Source organism: Glycine max, chromosome 7 (genome assembly GCF_000004515.6).
Source record: "Glycine max cultivar Williams 82 chromosome 7, Glycine_max_v4.0, whole genome shotgun sequence".
NCBI classification, from domain to species: domain Eukaryota; kingdom Viridiplantae; phylum Streptophyta; class Magnoliopsida; order Fabales; family Fabaceae; genus Glycine; species Glycine max.
The window spans coordinates 28,244,170-28,261,482 of record NC_038243.2 but is presented as its reverse complement, the minus strand read 5'-3'; the positions used below and the strand labels follow the sequence as shown (position 1 = coordinate 28,261,482).

The window sequence follows — 17,313 nt, the reverse complement described above, 5'->3', positions numbered from 1 at the left end:
TATAAGAGTCCAGATTTGAGTTTCATAAATTTTGATGGAGTACTAAATATAGGTAAAATGATTAGTTTAAAATAATAGTAATTAAAATAATTAATTATTTTAAAATTTATAATATTGACAGAACATTAACATTTTTAAAAGAAAACAAAAGAGGATAAAAATATAGCTTTTGAAACATAAAAGAATAAAATATTACTTTTAAGACAATGATTGAATCTTATCCGTCGGATTTCAAGATTAAAATATTTAATGGTTAGGATGTGTCAAGGGTTACCGATTGATAGAAGAACTAATCATCTCAAAAAAACAACGAATCAATCGCGTTCGTCGGATTTAAATATTAAAATGTTAAATGGTTGGGATCTGTTGAGGGTAGGGTAACGGTTGTAACGAGGAAGAACGCTCCACTTTCCCTTTTCGCGAAAACTACAACCTTGCATACCCTAGTAGAGGTGACGATTTAGCGATTGAAGCAAAGCCGTGTCTTCGTTCAGCACTATTTAGTAGAGCATTGGCTTCGCCGTGGTAAAACGATCGAAGCTGAGCGTTGTGTTCATTGAGCAGGATTGAAATAGAGGACGAAAGAAAACCGAGGTTGGGGGAGCTTCAGGGCCAGATCTGCAACTAACATTCAGGCTTTCCTCCTACGACGTCAAAAACCTCGAGAAAGGTATGCCTTAGTCGTTTTCGTTTTGCAGTTTGAATGTCGGGTTTGGCTTACCCCCATGTTTGAGTTTTTACGTTTGTTTTAGTTTGTTCGGTGTTGGTTGGTGTTGCAAATGGCAAGTGCCTCAGGGTTAAGGCAGCTGTGAGGAGTCATGTAAAATCTGGTCATCACTTCCAGGAAGTCCCTATTTGGTGAAGGTATTTTCGCTCTTTTATCGGTTTTTATTGTTAGTGTTGTAGTTTGTTCAGTTGTCCCTGTTAGTTATGTTTTCGTTGTTATATTGCTGTTTTGATTGATTTTCATTTTGCAAAATGGCTTGCCTCAATGTTCTTCTGTGTTGTTATGTTATGTGTTGTAGTTTTGAACATGCATGCCCTTTGTATCAGCAGTAGTTTTGTAATATATGTGTTAGTTTGCAAGGTGTGGATTGTGGAAAATAGGGGATTTGGATGGAGAATTTTTAAGGAAAAGGAAGATTAAGTTAGTTGTATCATGTTTATATGAATATGGGATGATCTGGATTATTAACCTTGTTGAGTTGACATGTTCGGGGAACAAGCTGAAGAAGTGCAAGAAGTGGAACAAGTGATAAAGTTATAAATAGCCTTTTGCGATCCTTTGAAACGTTTGGTCATTCATGTAATTTGACATGTTTGATGTGGAAATTGCTGTAATTTAGAGTTGCACATGATGGCTATTTGTATTTTTAATATTAGCCTGTGGCTGCAATTACAGTGACAGAGATCTGAAAAGCATTGTCCATGGGGCTGAAATTGTGGTAAGCAACTGTTCTTTAAAAGCTTTATTACTGTTATGGAATGCAGGGTGCTACTATGAGCTTTGGATTACAGTTACCAAATGACAGAGTGATAGTTTGTCAAATTGGAAGCAGACATGGAAGTCTTGACTTGGGTCTACAATACCTTATTTTATTGCTTGTATTATGTTAACATAGGCAGCAATGATTACATGAACAATTACTTCCGTCCCCAGGTCTACCCAACAAGCCGCATTTATAGCCTTAAGCAGTATGCACAATATGCAGAAGCTGTGATTGAAGAGTTATCTCTGAATTTAGTGGTAGTCGTCGGCGTGACTGTGTAGTCGTGGTGGTTAAGGGATTAAGGTGTTGTTGTCCTCCGTAAACGGCGCCATGGAAAAGAGTTCGTCATCGTACACCTCCGAGGCCCGAAGTCGCGTGTTTTGTCTCTGTAACATAGAGGCTCCACTAGTGACATCATGGACTGAGGAAAATCCAGGGAGGCATTTTTATGGTTGTGGTCTATACAAGGTAAGGAATATTAATTTGGTAGGGGTTATGTTATGTGTTAATTGTTGATTGTTTTTTGTTATTTTGGGCATGTAGGATATAGGTAGGAAAGGGTGTAATATTTTTCAGTGGCATGATCCAGTTGGCAACAATCGTCAAAAGAAGATCATTGTAGCCTTGATGAAGGAGGTTGATGAATTAAAGTTGAGGGAAAAGGATTTGCAAAGCAGGATCAGTGACATGAAGATGAAGGAAAAATTTATAGGAATTGTATTGGTTGTTTGTTGGGTCTGTATTTGCTTCTTAGTGTGTTTATTATGTAGCAGAGGAGTGTAATTTGATAATGTAGCAGTGGGGATGTAATTTGGCAAATGGTTTTTGGTTTTTTGTAATGTGCACATTGTAATTGTGGAATTGTTGAATTGGTATGTTAATGAAAGAAGATTTAATGGGTGTTAAAATTTGGTAATGTTGTGAATGGAATATTTATTGGGCAGATTAACATAGTAATGATGATATATTCATTTGTGATGGGCCAGAAATTGATGCAATCCTCCTTAGGAAGGGACCAGTCACTAGAGCCATGAGCAAGAGGCTCCAAGAGGATTGGGCTAGAGCTGTTGAAGAAGGCCCTAGGATTCTCATGAACCTCAGGGTAGATTTCTGAGCCCATGGGCTAAGGTTGGGTCCAATTATCTTTGTACATATTAGACTAGGATGTCATTATATTTTGTCCTTGTATTTAGGGTCCCATAATGTAGTTAGGGTATCCTAGAAATATAGGATTTTTCAGCCCTTGTATTTTAGGGCACCTAGACTAGTTTTTGTATTAGAGGTAGTTTTGTAATTTCACATGCACTAAGTGAATATTTGATGTGTGCGGTTGGAAATAAATTTAATTGAATTGGTAGAAGCCCAATCCAATTAAATTTTAGAGGGGGAGGTGAGCATTTGCTTACTACACTCAATTGCCACATCATATATAGTCATACTTTGTGTATGTTCTTCATGCTTTACATGCCTTATGACACCTAAGCACACTTAGTGGAGAATCTTGAAATTGATCTTGGATTAGTGGGCTGAACCATAACTAAAATTCACTAATCATAATTAGTGAAATTTTGGCTCCAAAGTTTGGCTCCACAAATTCAATTTCAAATTCAAGTGAAATTTGAATTGAAATTCAAATTTTCCTCCAATTTTGTGTGACACTTAGGCTATAAATAGATGTCATGTGTGTGCATTTTTTTGAAAATTTGATCATTTGAAAATTAAACTTCAGATTTCAGAGCACTTTTAGAGCACAAAATTTCGTGCTCTTCTCTTCCTCTCTGTCGCAACCTAGCCTTCAGCGGGAGGGCGACGCGAGACTCACGGGTGCGTCTTCCAAGAAAGGAAAATGCATGGAGTCGCCACCAACATTTATTCGAGGAAAACGTCGGAAAAACCGGAAAGGTGTGGTCTACGAACTTTAAGTGTGAAAGGTTCGGGAGTTGTTTTTACGCACGGGGAAGGTATTAGCACCCCACACGTTCGTCACAAGGGACAACAACCTTCAATCAAGTGTGCAAATATGACTTCGAAATTATGTATTTTCCCCTTTTTTTATGTTTTTATGTCTTTTTTGATGGAAGCTTGCTTGTGGGGCTTCTATGGAGGCTGGATCTTTGAGCTTCAATGAGGTCCTTTAATGGTGATTTTCCACCATGAAGATGCAGCGGAAGACAAAGGAGAAAAGGTGAGAGAAGGCGCCATCCACTAGGGAATAAGCCATGGAAGAAGGAGCTTCACCACCAAGATGAGCCTTGGATAAGAAGCTTGGAGAGGATGCTTCAATGGAGGAAAAGAAAGAGGGAGAGAAAGAGAGAGGGGGGAGCATGAGATTGAAGGAAGAAAAAGGGAGAGAAGTTGAACTTTGAGTTGTGTCTCACAAGACTCTCATTCATCAAAGTTACAACAAGTGCTACACATGCTTCTATTTATAGACTAGGTAGCTTCCTTGAGAAGCTTTCTTGAGAAAACTTCCTTGAGAAGCTTCTTTGAGAAAACTTCCTTGAGAAGCTAGAGCTTAGCTACACACACCCCTCTCATAACTAAGCTCACCTCCTTGAGAAGCTTCCTTAAGAAGATTCCTAAAGAAGTTAGAGCTTAGCTAAACACACCTCTCTAATAGCTAAGCTCACCTCCTTGAGATGAGAAGCTAGAGCTTAGCTACACACCCCCTATAATAGCTAACTCATCCCCATGACAAAATACATGAAAATAAAAAAAATTCTCTACTACAAAGACTACTCAAAATGTCTCGAAATACAAGGCTAAAACCTTATACTACTAGAATGACCAAAATACAAGGCCCAAACGAAGCAAAAACCTATTCTAATATTTACAAAGATAAGCGGGCTCATACTTAGCCCATGGGCTCGAAATCTATCATAAGGCTCATGAGAACCCTAGGGCCTTCCCTTGGATCTCTGGTCCAATCTACTTGGATTCTTCTATCCAATGCCCTTACGGGGTAGGATTGCATCATTTTTATGCCTTTTTGTATTTTTTATCTTTTTTTGTGGTCGACAAGGGTGTTTCCCTCGCTCCTACGTATTCCTCAATTGCGATGAGGAAATCTGACCTACGTAGTTCTTTTAGAACTGAACGTTGGTTAAGTTGTTTTCATCTTTTTTTGCAAGATATATTTTGATCGAACAAAAGTCGTTTAAGGTGTTGGACCATTTAAACGATATTTTGATTTTTTAAAAGGAGAGAAACGTTAAGGTGTTGGACCATTAACGATCTCTTTGTTTTTGAAAGGAGAGAAACGTTAAGGCGTTGGACCATTAACGATCTCTTGGGGTGATAAAAAAAAGCGGTAAAATTACATACTAATTTTTATGCTTTTGAACGGGTCACGTCAACCAATAAAAGTGTCATACCCTAATTTCGTCCGGGGATTATTATTTGATGATATACAACCTTTGATTGGCCGCTTCGAGATACTTGGCACCCTTTGTTGCACAATATGTGAAGTCCTGAGACGTGCCGAAAATCAAAAGGAAGCAGGCTTACGCGATCCGTGAAAATTCCGTAATGTGACGGAAATCGAAAGGAGGTGTTTTTCGCAATCCGTGAGTTTTCGTAACTTCTTCGAAAGCTAAAAAAGAGTAAATACATAATCCGTAAGGATTCGTAACCTTGCGGAAGGAAAATAAGTATCGTTACGAAATTCGTAAAGTTTCGTAACGTTACGGAAAAAGAATTACCAAAAAAAGGTAAAGGGGGGTGCATTTAGTAAAAAGGGGGTACAAATAGCAATCAGGCCCACTTGAGCCTTCCAGATTCTTCCTCCAAAAGGCTGTTGCTTCTGGAGGAAGCAACCTTGCTTGCCTGGGCGAGCTGGGTGGCAAGCTCCTCCCTTATTTTGCTATAAATAGGGGGAGGAATGAAGGGAGAAGGGGTTCAGCCTTCTTGGCACTTCTTATTCTCTCGAAATTGCTGAGAAAAATTGTTTCCGTGAAGAAAATCCAAGCCGAGGCGCTTCCGTAACGAACCCGTAACGTTTCTGTGAGTAATTACGCGAAGATTTTCAACCGTTCTTCGACATTCATCGTTCGTTCTTTGTTTTCTTCAGTCTTCAACTGGTAAGTACCCCAAACCGAGCTTTTCAATTCATTCTATGTACCCGTGGTGGTCCACATTTTGTTTCATGTTTTTTTATTCTCGTTTTCATTCGCTTTCTATACCCCCTTTTGACGTGCTTCAATCATTTATTTAAGTCATTTCTCGCCTAATCAAAAAATAAAATAAATTTCCACCGATCATTTGAATTGTATCATCCGTTAATTTCGGTTAAAATGAATTCCGAACATTCGGTCGTGCCGTAACCACACTGGAAATAAAAAAAGAGGTAAAATAATAATATAATAATAAAAAATATCTTTTAGTAAAATGAAGCGAAAAAATCAATCGGACGTTTTCTCTTTGGGATTTCTCATTCTTAATTGGATTGACTAATAACTAAAGTGAAACTAAGGCTAAAATCAACTCGCCTAGTCAAGCTCATCCACAAAAAATAGGGTTTGAAAGTTTATCATTTCAGTTTCTTACCAAGTAAAAAGGATCAATTTTAAGGTCCAACGCCTTAAAAATGATCACAAATTCAAGTAAAAAGAATCGCTTGATTCACTCTTAAGAAAGAACTATGTAGGTCTGATTTCCTCTCCAAAGGAGGGTACGTAGGAGCAAAAGCCCCGCTTTTGTCGACCTCAAAAAATAAAAAGAAATAAAAGTTAAGGCAATACAATTTCCACAATTCTAAAAAATAGGTTGTTGTCCTTTGAGACAAACGTGAGAGGTGCTAATACCTTCCTCAAGCGTAAATACAACTCCCGAACTTAGAATTTTCATTTTGACCGGTTTCCTCCAATTTTTCCGACGTTTTCCACAAATAAACGTTGGTGGCGACTCCGCGCATCTTTCCTCCTTTGGAAAGCGCACCCGTGAGCCTCGCCTCGCTCGCCCGCAAAAGGACACGTTGCGATAGTTGGCGATTCCACTGGTGATCTTTTTTAGAGAGTTAGGCCTATTTTAAGGAATTGTGGATTTGTGAAACTTCATTTGTGCATTTGTTGAACTGTGTAAAATGTAAATAACTGTTGTTTATTTCACATTCTTTACACTGCATTCTAAGCACCCACGGGTTTGAGTAAAAAAGGGGGCCCTACACCCGGGTTCATGGGAATTTAAGGAGTGGAGGTGAATCTATCATCATGCTAGGTCTCCGACTTGCTTGATAATAGTGAAACCTCTTCTAGAGCTTTCTCTCTTTATAATGTGTTGTCGCTGGTATTCCATACCGCCACAATATTGTTATCTTGAGTGATGATACCTCTAGAAAACAGCCGTGTGAGTTATGAATTGTTGGGGAGTAGTTATTAGAGACCCCTAGATATTGTCCTATAGGTTCCCAAAATAGGGGCAAAGAGCAAACATGCTCCGTGCCATTTGTTCTCATGCATCTTTTGATAAATAGCACTAGTTTATAGTTTTGCTAGTGATGTTTGGTTTCTTCAGAGTAATGCGTAACCTTTTTAATACTACGTTGAGGCGCCATCATGCCCTAAACATAGCATTAAAATTGGATCTCTGCGGTCTCGTATGTGTGAATTACCCATTTGTGTTGTTTTCTTTCCGTTTCATGCATACGCATTGCATCATTCATGTCGGAGTCTTGATCCACCCCTTTTTTTAGGTAAATGATGGGGACAAATCAAAACGGCAAAAGGTTTTATCAAGTCAAGGTTAAAAGTCTAGATGTCACCAGCCTCAAGGAATTGGGACGATTGATGGGACCTCTCCAAAGGCAAGCCTTCCGCAAAGTGTACGAGAAGATTCTAGATTTGACCACATCGGAGGTATTTACAGAAGCTGTCGTATCCCTCGCCCAATACTATGACCAGCCGTTGAGGTGTTTCACATTTGGGGACTTCCAAATGGTACCGACTATTGAAGAGTTTGAGGAAATATTAGGATGCCCTCTTGGGGGGAGAAAACCGTATCTTTTCTCCAGGTTTCTTCCCTCCTTGAGCAAGATTGCAGCTGTGGTTGGAGATTCGGAAAAAGAGATGGATCGCATGAAGCAAACTCGGAACGGCGTAGTGGGCCTGCCTCGGAAAATACTTGGAAGGCAAGGCAAGGGATATGGCGAGCCAAGAGAAGTGGGGCCCGTTTGCGGATATATTAGCTTTGTTGATTTTTGGGGTTGTCCTCTTTCCGAACGTTGACGGTTTGGTGAACTTAGCCGCCATTGACGCTTTCCTCGCATATCACCATAGCAAGGAGAGTCCAGTGGTGGCTATCTTGGCAGATTTGTTTGACACCTTTGACCGGAGGTGTGAGAAAAACAGTGCACGGATTGTCTGTTGTTTACCCGCTCTCTGTGTGTGGTTGGTTTCACACCTATTCTAGCAAGACACAAGACACTCGTGTCCGCTTCAAAGTTATCGCTCATGCGCCGAAAAAGGAAGAGTCGATTGGGACCAACATTTGGCTGGGATAGGAGGCAACGCAATCAATTGGTTTCCTCGTTGGAAGGAAGGCAAGGAATGAGTTCTTTTCTCGTGTGGGGACTACCCTAATGTTCCATTGATAGGGACTAGGGGTTGTATTAATTATAATCCCGCACTCGCCATAAGACAGCTAGGGTACCCCATGAGCCAACAGAAGAAAGTCTCTCGCCTTTCCTTGTGAGGGATCTAGGCGCGCAAAGTCTCAAGGTGATACAAAGAGTCCACAAGGCGTGGAGAAGTCCGTTGAGGAAAGACAAGGAGCTTAGAGGCATCCGAAATGACGTCATCGGTGGTTATCATGGATGGCTAAGAGTTCACACGCGAGGGTTAGATTGGCTCTCCAAATTGAAATTTATCAATGAGGAGAACTTCGAAGCTCCGGAGGAAGATGAAGAAGTCCAAGCTCTAAAATTAGAGCTAGGGAAGGCGAGACTCACCAAGGAGAAGTTCAAATCAGCCGCTACACACATCCGGAAAGAGTGCACCGAGTTACAAGAGGAAAACGCGGCCACTGCAAGAGCCCTTGAACAAGAAACCAAAAGGGCCCGCAAGGAGGAACATGGCCGAAATAAATTCCGAGGAGCATTGTGGGGTAGCAACAATGAGCTCAAACTCCGAAGAGAGGAAAAAGACCGGTCACGGGTGCATGGCATGATCTTAAAAGAAGAGTTAGCTGCATGCGCAAGGTCCAAGAGGAGTTTGGCTCAACACTTGGAAGCCACGGAGCAAAGCATGCTAGCTATCATAGGGCAATACAAGGAAGAGTTGAACCAGTCTGTGACCCATGAACAAAAGCTAGTGGAGGATTTTGCACAAGTGTACGCCGAAAAAGAAGCAAGAGGGAGGGTGATTGATGCATTGCATCAAGAAGCGAATATGTGGATGGATAGGTTCGCCTTGACCTTGAATGGAAGTCAAGACCTCCCGCGTCTATTAGCCAAAGCAAAAGCCATGGCCGAAGTGTGTACGGCTCCCGAGGAGATTCATGGGCTAATCAATTACTGTCAACACATGATAGATTTGATGGCCCATATAATTAGAAACCATTAGGTTCTCTTGTAACACCTTTGTATAATCTTGGCTAGATGAAAGCTTTGTTCTTTTTATAAAATGAGAAGTTCTAAACTCATCACGTTATCTAAAAAACCTTGGGGTGGATCCAAGTGCTCCGATCATTCATTTGCATATTCTTGTTTTGGTGGCATACTCACCGTTGTTTATTTCTTTAGGAATTTCATCATAACTAAGAAAGCACAAAGGCACCCCTATAACACTCGATCCAGAAAAATGGATAATGAAGAGGGCGTGCAGGAACAGATGAAGGCCGATTTATCGGCCTTAAAAGATCAAATGGCTTTCATCTCGGAGGTCATGTTAAAACTCCAGAAAACTATAGAGGATAAAGCCACGGCAACCGCCTCTAGTACAGTTAGGGAAGCGGAGCCGGTGCTGCAGCCCGCCTTAAATCTGGGCTGAGACAGAAACACGGCAGTGTTTGGTCGAAGGTATAGCCCACAAGCCTACCCCTATGGCTTGCCTCCGGACTTCGCTCCCTGTGCCGCCCCAGAAGATTTAAGCCAAGCCCCTACCTTCGAGGGGCAACTCCCACCTTATGACGACTATCCCGGGCAAGACGATGAGGAAGGAGATACCCATCTCGGCTCCCTGCTCCACCTCAAAGATCCATCCCCCCATGAACTACCCCAACCAAACATAGTCCGTCATGTCCCGGCTTCACCCACACCCGTAAAAGAATCTGTTCCCTTCGCGGAAGATAAGGGAAAGATTGAGGCGCTTGAAGAAAGGTTAAGAGCAGTCGAGGGCCTCGGCAATTACCCATTCTCGGATTTAGCGGATTTATGTCTCGTGCCCAACATCGTCATCCCTCCCAAGTTCAAAGTACCAGACTTTGATAAGTACAAAGGGATGACATGTCCAAAAGGGCATCTCCGGATGTATTGCCGAAAGATGGGGGCGTATTCTGCGGACGAAAAGTTGTTGGTCCATTTCTTTCAAGACAGCTTGGCCGGAGCAGCTGTAGCATGGTATACCAATCTGGAAGCTTCCCAGATCCGATCATGGAAGGACTTGGCAACTGCCTTCATTAGGCAGTACCAGTACAATACGGATATGGCTCCCGATCGGAACCAGCTTCAGAGTATGACTAAGCGAGAGCATGAGTCCATTAAGGAATATGCCCAAAGATGGAGAGATCTCGCAGCCCAAATCGTACCGCCCATGACGGAGAGGGAGAGGATCATAATTATGGTAGATACGTTACCCACGTTCTACTATGAAAAGCTGATAGGCTACATGCCAGCTAACTTTGCGGATCTCATCTTCGCCGGAGAAAGGATTGAATCCGGACTACGAAAAGGCAAGTTCGAATATGCTTCCAATGTGGCCCCCAACAACAACATAAGAGCCCCAGTAGTGGGCGCGAGGAAAAAGGAAGGAGACGCCCACGCGGTCACCACCGCCCCGACGTGGATGAAAGCACCCCAAAATATCCAAAGCTCATACCAGCCCAATCCTCCAAATTTTTCAATCCGAGCCGGGAGTTCCCTCCCGACTCAAGTAAAAGGACCGCCTGCGGCAGAGAGAACACCGGCCCAACGCACAGCTCCAGCCACGCCCCGGCCAATCAACAATACGGCCCCCGGCACGAGCTATAATAATGCACAGAGCTCACTCCCGAAAGATAACTTCTCCCCTATTCCCATGGCATACTCCGAATTATGGCCTTCATTATTGGAGAATCATTTGGTGGTAGCCATACCCGGGAGGGTCTTCCAGCCACCCTACCCCAAGTGGTATGACCCGGGTGCCAAATGTGAGTACCATAGTGGAGCTCCCGGACACAACATTGACTCCTGCCGCCCGTGCAAGTATAAAGTGCAGCACCTAATCAGTGCCGGCTGTCTATCGTTTCAAGAGGAAGGCCCAAATGTTAAAACTAACCCGCTAGCTAGTCATGGAAAGGCTAGCGTAAACGCCATCCAAGAGGGTGGGCCATCGCGGGCAAGGAGATTAGGAGAGGTGGCTACTTCCAGACGTTTTATCTACCAATCGCTGCAAGCGGCATGTATGGTCTCCCGTGGTGGAGGCGAAAGGGACGAATGTTTGTTTCACCTCGGGGAGTCGCACGACATGGAAACCTGTCCTGCGGTAGAAGAATTGCTTGAACGGCTCATGGATTGCGGGCAGCTTGAAGTGTCCATAGGAGGGAGGGAAGAACCACAAATTTGCATGCAGTCGAAAGAGAAGAAGGTTCCTCTAACCCCCAAGGCCCTAGTGATATGTTTTACTAGGAAAGGGACCGGCTCCACACCCATATACCCCCGGACAGCGCCCAAGCCAACGCCATTTGCATATCAAAGTAATAAGTCCGTTTCGTGGAAGTATACCCCTCCCGCGTTCAGCGAAAGAGTTGCAACCGAAGTTGACTCCCTGTCAGCTAAGGTGACCAACATCACCGGCCTCAGTGGCGTAACCCGCAGTGGTCGGGTGTTCGCTTCCCCTCACCCGGCGGAGTTGCCCTCCAAGGGGAAAGCGCCCATGGTCCAAGAGCCCACAGACGTAGCCACCCCCTCGAAAGAAGTAGATCCTTCAGTGGTAAGAGGGGCTGAAAAGAAAGAAGGTCTTCAAGGAAAGACGGTGACTTTGGAAGAGGCCCATGAGTTCCTTCGCCTCATCCAACAAAGCGAGTTTAAGGTATTTGAGCAACTGAATAAAACTCCAGCAAGGATCTCGTTGCTTGAACTGCTTATAAACTCCGAGCCTCATCGTACGCTGTTGATAAAAGTCCTCAATGATGCCAATGTAGCCCACGATATCTCAATGGAGGGTTTTGAAGGCATCGTTAATCATATAACCACCAACAATTATATCGCGTTTGCGGAAGAAGAGATTCCCGTAAAGGGGAGAGGACACAACAAGGCTCTTCATGTGTCGGTAAAGTGTATGGACCATGTTGTCGCAAAGGTGCTTATCGACAATGGATCGAGTTTAAATGTAATGCCGAAGACCACTTTGGAAAAACTTCCTTTTAGTGCGTCACGTTTAAAACTGAGCTCGATGGTGGTGCGAGCCTTTGATGGTACTCGGCGAGAAGTGATGGGGGAAATCGACATTCCCATTCAGATAGGCCCCTACACTTGCAATGTGGTGTTTCAAGTAATGGATATAAATCTCGCCTATGGCTGCCTCTTGGGAAGACCTTGGATTCATGCCCTGGGAGTGGTCCCTTCAACGCTTCACCAGAAATTGAAGTTCGCAGTGGGTGGACTTTTAGTGATAGTGTCGGGTGAAGAGGATATGTTAGTGAGCTGCCCCTCCTCCGCCCCATACGTAGAAGCGGCGGAAGAATCATTGGAAACGGCTTTCCAATCCTTCGAGGTGGTGAGCTGCGCCTCTGTGGAACCAAGTTTGTTGCTACCTTCTCTCTCCAACGCGGCCATAATGGTGGTGTGTGTTATGATCAGGAACGGATTTGAGCCCGGAATGGGTCTAGGCAAGGACGGCCTCGGAAATGCCGACGTGGTCGATATCAAGGGAAATCCATACAAATATGGATTAGGGTATGAACCCGGGATGCCGGGTAGGAGGAATGTGTCGTCAAAACTTCGGGCGGATAGGGTATGGCTCGACCGTATTAGCCAGTGTTTCACCAGTGTCGGAACGGTGTCCGAGGAGGAGGTGGCCGCAGTTGAAGAGGAGTTCCCTCAAGACCCGCCAAGTTTTGTGCAACCATGCCATCCCGATTCTCAAGTGGGGAACTGGCGCGTGATAAGCCAGTCGAAAGTCTATACCGCTGATTCAATGTAATTAGAGCCTATAGATTTCCTTTCTCTTTTGTTTTGTGAAACCTACCTTATTAAATAAAACAAAAAGATCTTGTTTCATCTGTTCTTGCCATTCCACCTTTACTCATATCATTTTGCATGTTTTGTCTTGTTTGGTATAGATATGAGGGTCGATTCTTTGAGGATCCTAACAACGAGGGTTTGACAATCGATTTCGATCGAGATATAAGCCAAACGATAAACGAGGAAGAGGAAGAGGACGTCCTTTCACCAGAGTTGGAGAGGTTGGTCGCTCAGGAAGAACGTGAAATGAAGCCTCACCAAGAAGAAACCGAATTGGTAAACTTGGGGACCATGGAGGAAAAGAAAAAAGTAAAGGTAGGAACCGGTATGACCACGCCTATCCGCCAAGACTTGATAACCCTTCTTGAAGAGTATCAAGATGTCTTTGCGTGGTCATATCAAGACATGCCCGGTCTGGATTCCGACATTGTGCAGCATAAGTTGCCTTTGAATCCTGGGTCTTCCCTGGTTAAGAAAAAGTTACGAAGAATGAGACCCGAGATGTCTTTAAAAATTAAAGAAGAAGTAAGGAAGCAATTTTATGCAGGGTTCTTAGCTGTAGCTCGGTACCCAGAGTGGGTGGCCAACATTGTCCCAGTCCCGAAAAAGGACGGCAAGGTTCGAATGTGTGTAGACTACCAGGACTTGAACCGAGCCAGTCCTAAAGACAATTTTCCCCTGCCACACATTGATATATTGGTAGATAATACAGCCAAGTTCGCCCTTTTCTCATTTATGGATGGTTTCTCGAGGTATAATCAAATAAAGATGGCACCCGAAGATGTAGAGAAGACCACTTTCGTCACCCTATGGGGGACGTTCTGCTATAAAGTGATGGCCTTCGGGCTGAAAAATGCTGGGGCAACCTATCAGCGTGCCATGGTGGCGTTGTTCCATGATATGATGCATAAGGAAATAGAGGTCTACGTAGATGACATGATTGCCAAGTCTCGAACTGAGGACGAACACCTTGTCAATCTGCGTAAGCTGTTTGGAAGATTGTGGAAATACCAACTAAAACTAAACCCAACCAAATGCACCTTCGGGGTAAAGTCGGGGAAGTTGCTAGGATTTATCGTAAGTCAGAAAGGGATAGAGATAGATCCTGAGAAAGTGAAGGCCATCCTTGAAATGTCGGAACCACGCACGGAGAAGCAGGTTCGGGGGTTCTTGGGCAGGTTGAATTATATCGCGAGATTTATCTCGCAACTCACCCCTACCTGTGAGCCCATTTTCAAGCTATTACATAAGAACCAGGCGGTCCTGTGGAATAGTGACTGCTAAGAGGCCTTTGAGAAGATCAAACAGAGTCTCGCAAACCCCCCAGTGCTCATGCCACTTGTAATAGGAAGACCTCTTTTCCTGTACATGACCGTGTTGGACGAGTCTATGGGGTGCGTGTTGGGTTAGCATAATGATTCGGGGAAAAAGGAGCAAGTCATCTACTATCTAAGCAAGAAGTTTACCGCATGTGAGATGAATTACTCATAGCTGGAAAGGACGTGTTGTGCTCTGGTATGGGCATCACATCGGCTTAGGTAGTACATGCTCAGCCATACACGTGGCTTATTTCCAAAATGGATCCCGTGAAATACATCTTTGAGAAACCGGCCCTCACGGGACGAATCTCTAGGTGGCAGGTACTATTATCTGAATTCGATATCGTTTACGTCACCCAAAAGGCGGTAAAGGGAAGTGCCTTAGCGGATTATTTGGCCCAGCAACCCCTCCAGGATTATCGGCCGATGCACCCCGAGTTCCCAGATGAAGATATCATGGCCCTGTTTGAAGAGAAGCGGACGCACGAGGACATAGACAAATGGATTGTTTGCTTCGATGGGGCATCTAACGCTTTGGGCCACGGAGTAGGCGCAGTCCTTGTATCCTCGGATGATCAGTGTATTCCTTTCACGGCTAGGCTAGGTTTTGATTGTACCAACAATATGGCCGAGTACGAAGCATGCGCCCTCGGGGTTCAAGCGGCCATTGATTTTGATGTAAAACTACTCAAGGTGTATGGAGACTTAGCTTTGGTGATACGCCAGTTGAAAGGAGAATGGGAAACTAGGGATCTGAAGTTGATACCCTATCAAACTCACATCTTGAGGTTAGCCAAGTACTTTGACGACATTTCTTTCCACCACATACCTCGGGAAGAGAATCAAATGGCTGATGCATTAGCCACCCTGGCATCCATGTTTCAACTTGCCCCACACGGGGATCTTCCGTACATCGAATTCAAATCTCAGGGCAGGCCGACATATTGTTATGCAATAGAGGAAGAGCAGGATGGGAAACCGTGGTATTTCGACATCAAACAATATGTCGAGAACAAAGAATACCCACCAGGGATTTCTGACAATGACAAAAGGACGTTGAGGAGATTGGCTACTGGTTTCTTTGTAAGTGGTACCATCCTGTACAAACGGAACCACGACATGACCCTCCTACGATGCGTAGATGCCAAAGAGGCGAACTTCATGATTGAGGAGGTCCACGAGGGTTCCTTTGGGACACATGCCAATGGGCATGCTATGGCCAGAAAAATCCTTAGGGCCGGTTATTACTGGCTCACTATGGAAAGCGATTGCTGCGCTCATGTAAGGAAGTGTCATAAATGTCAGGCATACGTGGACAATGTCAATGTTCCGCCACATCCTCTAAATGTTATGTCCGCTCCTTGGCCTTTTTCCATGTGGGGAATAGATGTCATTGGGGCCATCGAACCCAAAGCGTCGAATGGTCACCGCTTCATTCTTGTGGCGATAGATTACTTCACCAAATGGGTCGAAGCGGCTTCTTATAGTAATGTCACGAGGAGTGTGGTAGTCAGATTCATCAAGAGGGAGCTGATTTGTCGATACAGACTCCCTAGGAAAATCATTACTGACAATGGCACCAATCTGAACAACAAGATGATGCAGGAAATGTGCGAGGATTTCAAGATCCAGCATCATAACTCCACCCCTTATCGACCGAAGACGAATAGGGCTGTAGAGGCTGCGAATAAAAATATTAAGAAGATTGTTCAGAAGATGACAGTGTCATACAAAGATTGGCATGAGATGTTGCCTTTCGCCCTGCACAGATATAGAACCTCGGTACGAACTTCTACTAGGGCAACACCGTATTCTTTGGTTTATGGGATGGAAGCAGTACTCCCATTTGAGGTGGAGGTTCCTTCTCAGAGGATAATAGCGGAATCAGGCCTAGAAGAGTCAGAATAGGCTCAAGCACGCTACGACCAACTTAACCTTATTGAAGGTAAGCGTTTGGCAGCCATGAGCCATGGGCGTCTGTATCAACGAAGGATAAAGAACGCATTCGACAAGAAGGTACGCCCGCGCAAGTTCAACGAGGGGGACCTCGTGCTGAAGAAGATGTCCCACGCTGTTAAGGATAATCGAGGCAAGTGGGCCCCGAATTATGAAGGACCTTTCGTGGTGAAAAGAGCTTTTTCTGGGGGTGCTCTGATACTCACCCACATGGATGACGAGGAGCTGCCCTCGCCCGTGAACTCCGATGTAGTTAAACGATATTACGCTTGAAGTCTGGGGCAATCGAGAGGACCGTTGCATGTTTTTATTTCTGAGTTTTTCTCGTTCTTCTTGGGTTCCTCTAGGGATTCCCATTCACTGTATTTGTCTCATTTCTTTGAAAAGAAAAGATGGTCGAGGTTTCAGTCCTCCCTTTGGTTTCAAACCTTGTGTTTTAGTTTGTTATAACCTGAGCCCTCTTCGCTCGGTTCATGGGGTGCCCCAAACGCTTATTTAAAATTGAAATTAACCAGCCATCACTAAGAAAATCATTGCATTAGAAACATTCATACATGCACATGCACATGCATATCTTGTGGTAGCATGGAGCAGAATCGTCTCAGGCCACGGTCAGAAGTCAAGACAAGTCAATGGCAGAAATCAACCAAGGTAAGACGATGGCCGGTCACGATTGGCCGCGTATTGTTTGTCTCCTACTTGCAGGTACTTAGGGATGGAGGCAAATGGAGGATAGGGTCACGGCTGACCGTTGTCCCTTCCCGGCGCTAGACAAGCAGAGAACGTCGCTGCATGGCAGCCCAATATCCTTTGAATTCACAGTATTTTATTACTATTATTTGTTTAAAATAAAGTAATCGACGCCTGATTCTAACTTAAGTAGGTTCGAGTAGGTAAACGCTAACCCGTAAGGGGGGAGGCATGGTAAATGTTTCTCAAAAAAAAAAAAAAAAGTACAGGTTAGCTCGCCTGGGCGAGCAACCCCTGTACGAAAATATAAAGGGGTGGAGGGGGAGCATTTTCTTCACCCAAAACTCTTCCCCCTCACTTCAAAAACCCCCAAGCTCACGGGAACTACGAGAACAGCAGCCCCCAAGCTTCCATTGTTGAGTTTTTGCTTCCCTTTTCACGCTTTAATTCACTCCCCACAAGTAAGTGCAATTTCCCTTGGTTA

The 17,313-nt window shown here is 44.1% G+C and overlaps 1 long non-coding RNA gene across 1 annotated transcript; it reads left to right on the top strand.

Annotated features, from left to right (window-relative positions):
- The first annotated feature begins 305 nt into the window (after positions 1–305).
- On the top strand, positions 306–2,379 carry LOC102665831 (uncharacterized). The gene is made up of 3 exons (XR_005892277.1): positions 306–670; positions 753–1,958; positions 2,034–2,379. It is a non-coding gene; the product is annotated as an uncharacterized lncRNA (long non-coding RNA).
- The last annotated feature ends 14,934 nt before the right edge of the window (positions 2,380–17,313 follow it).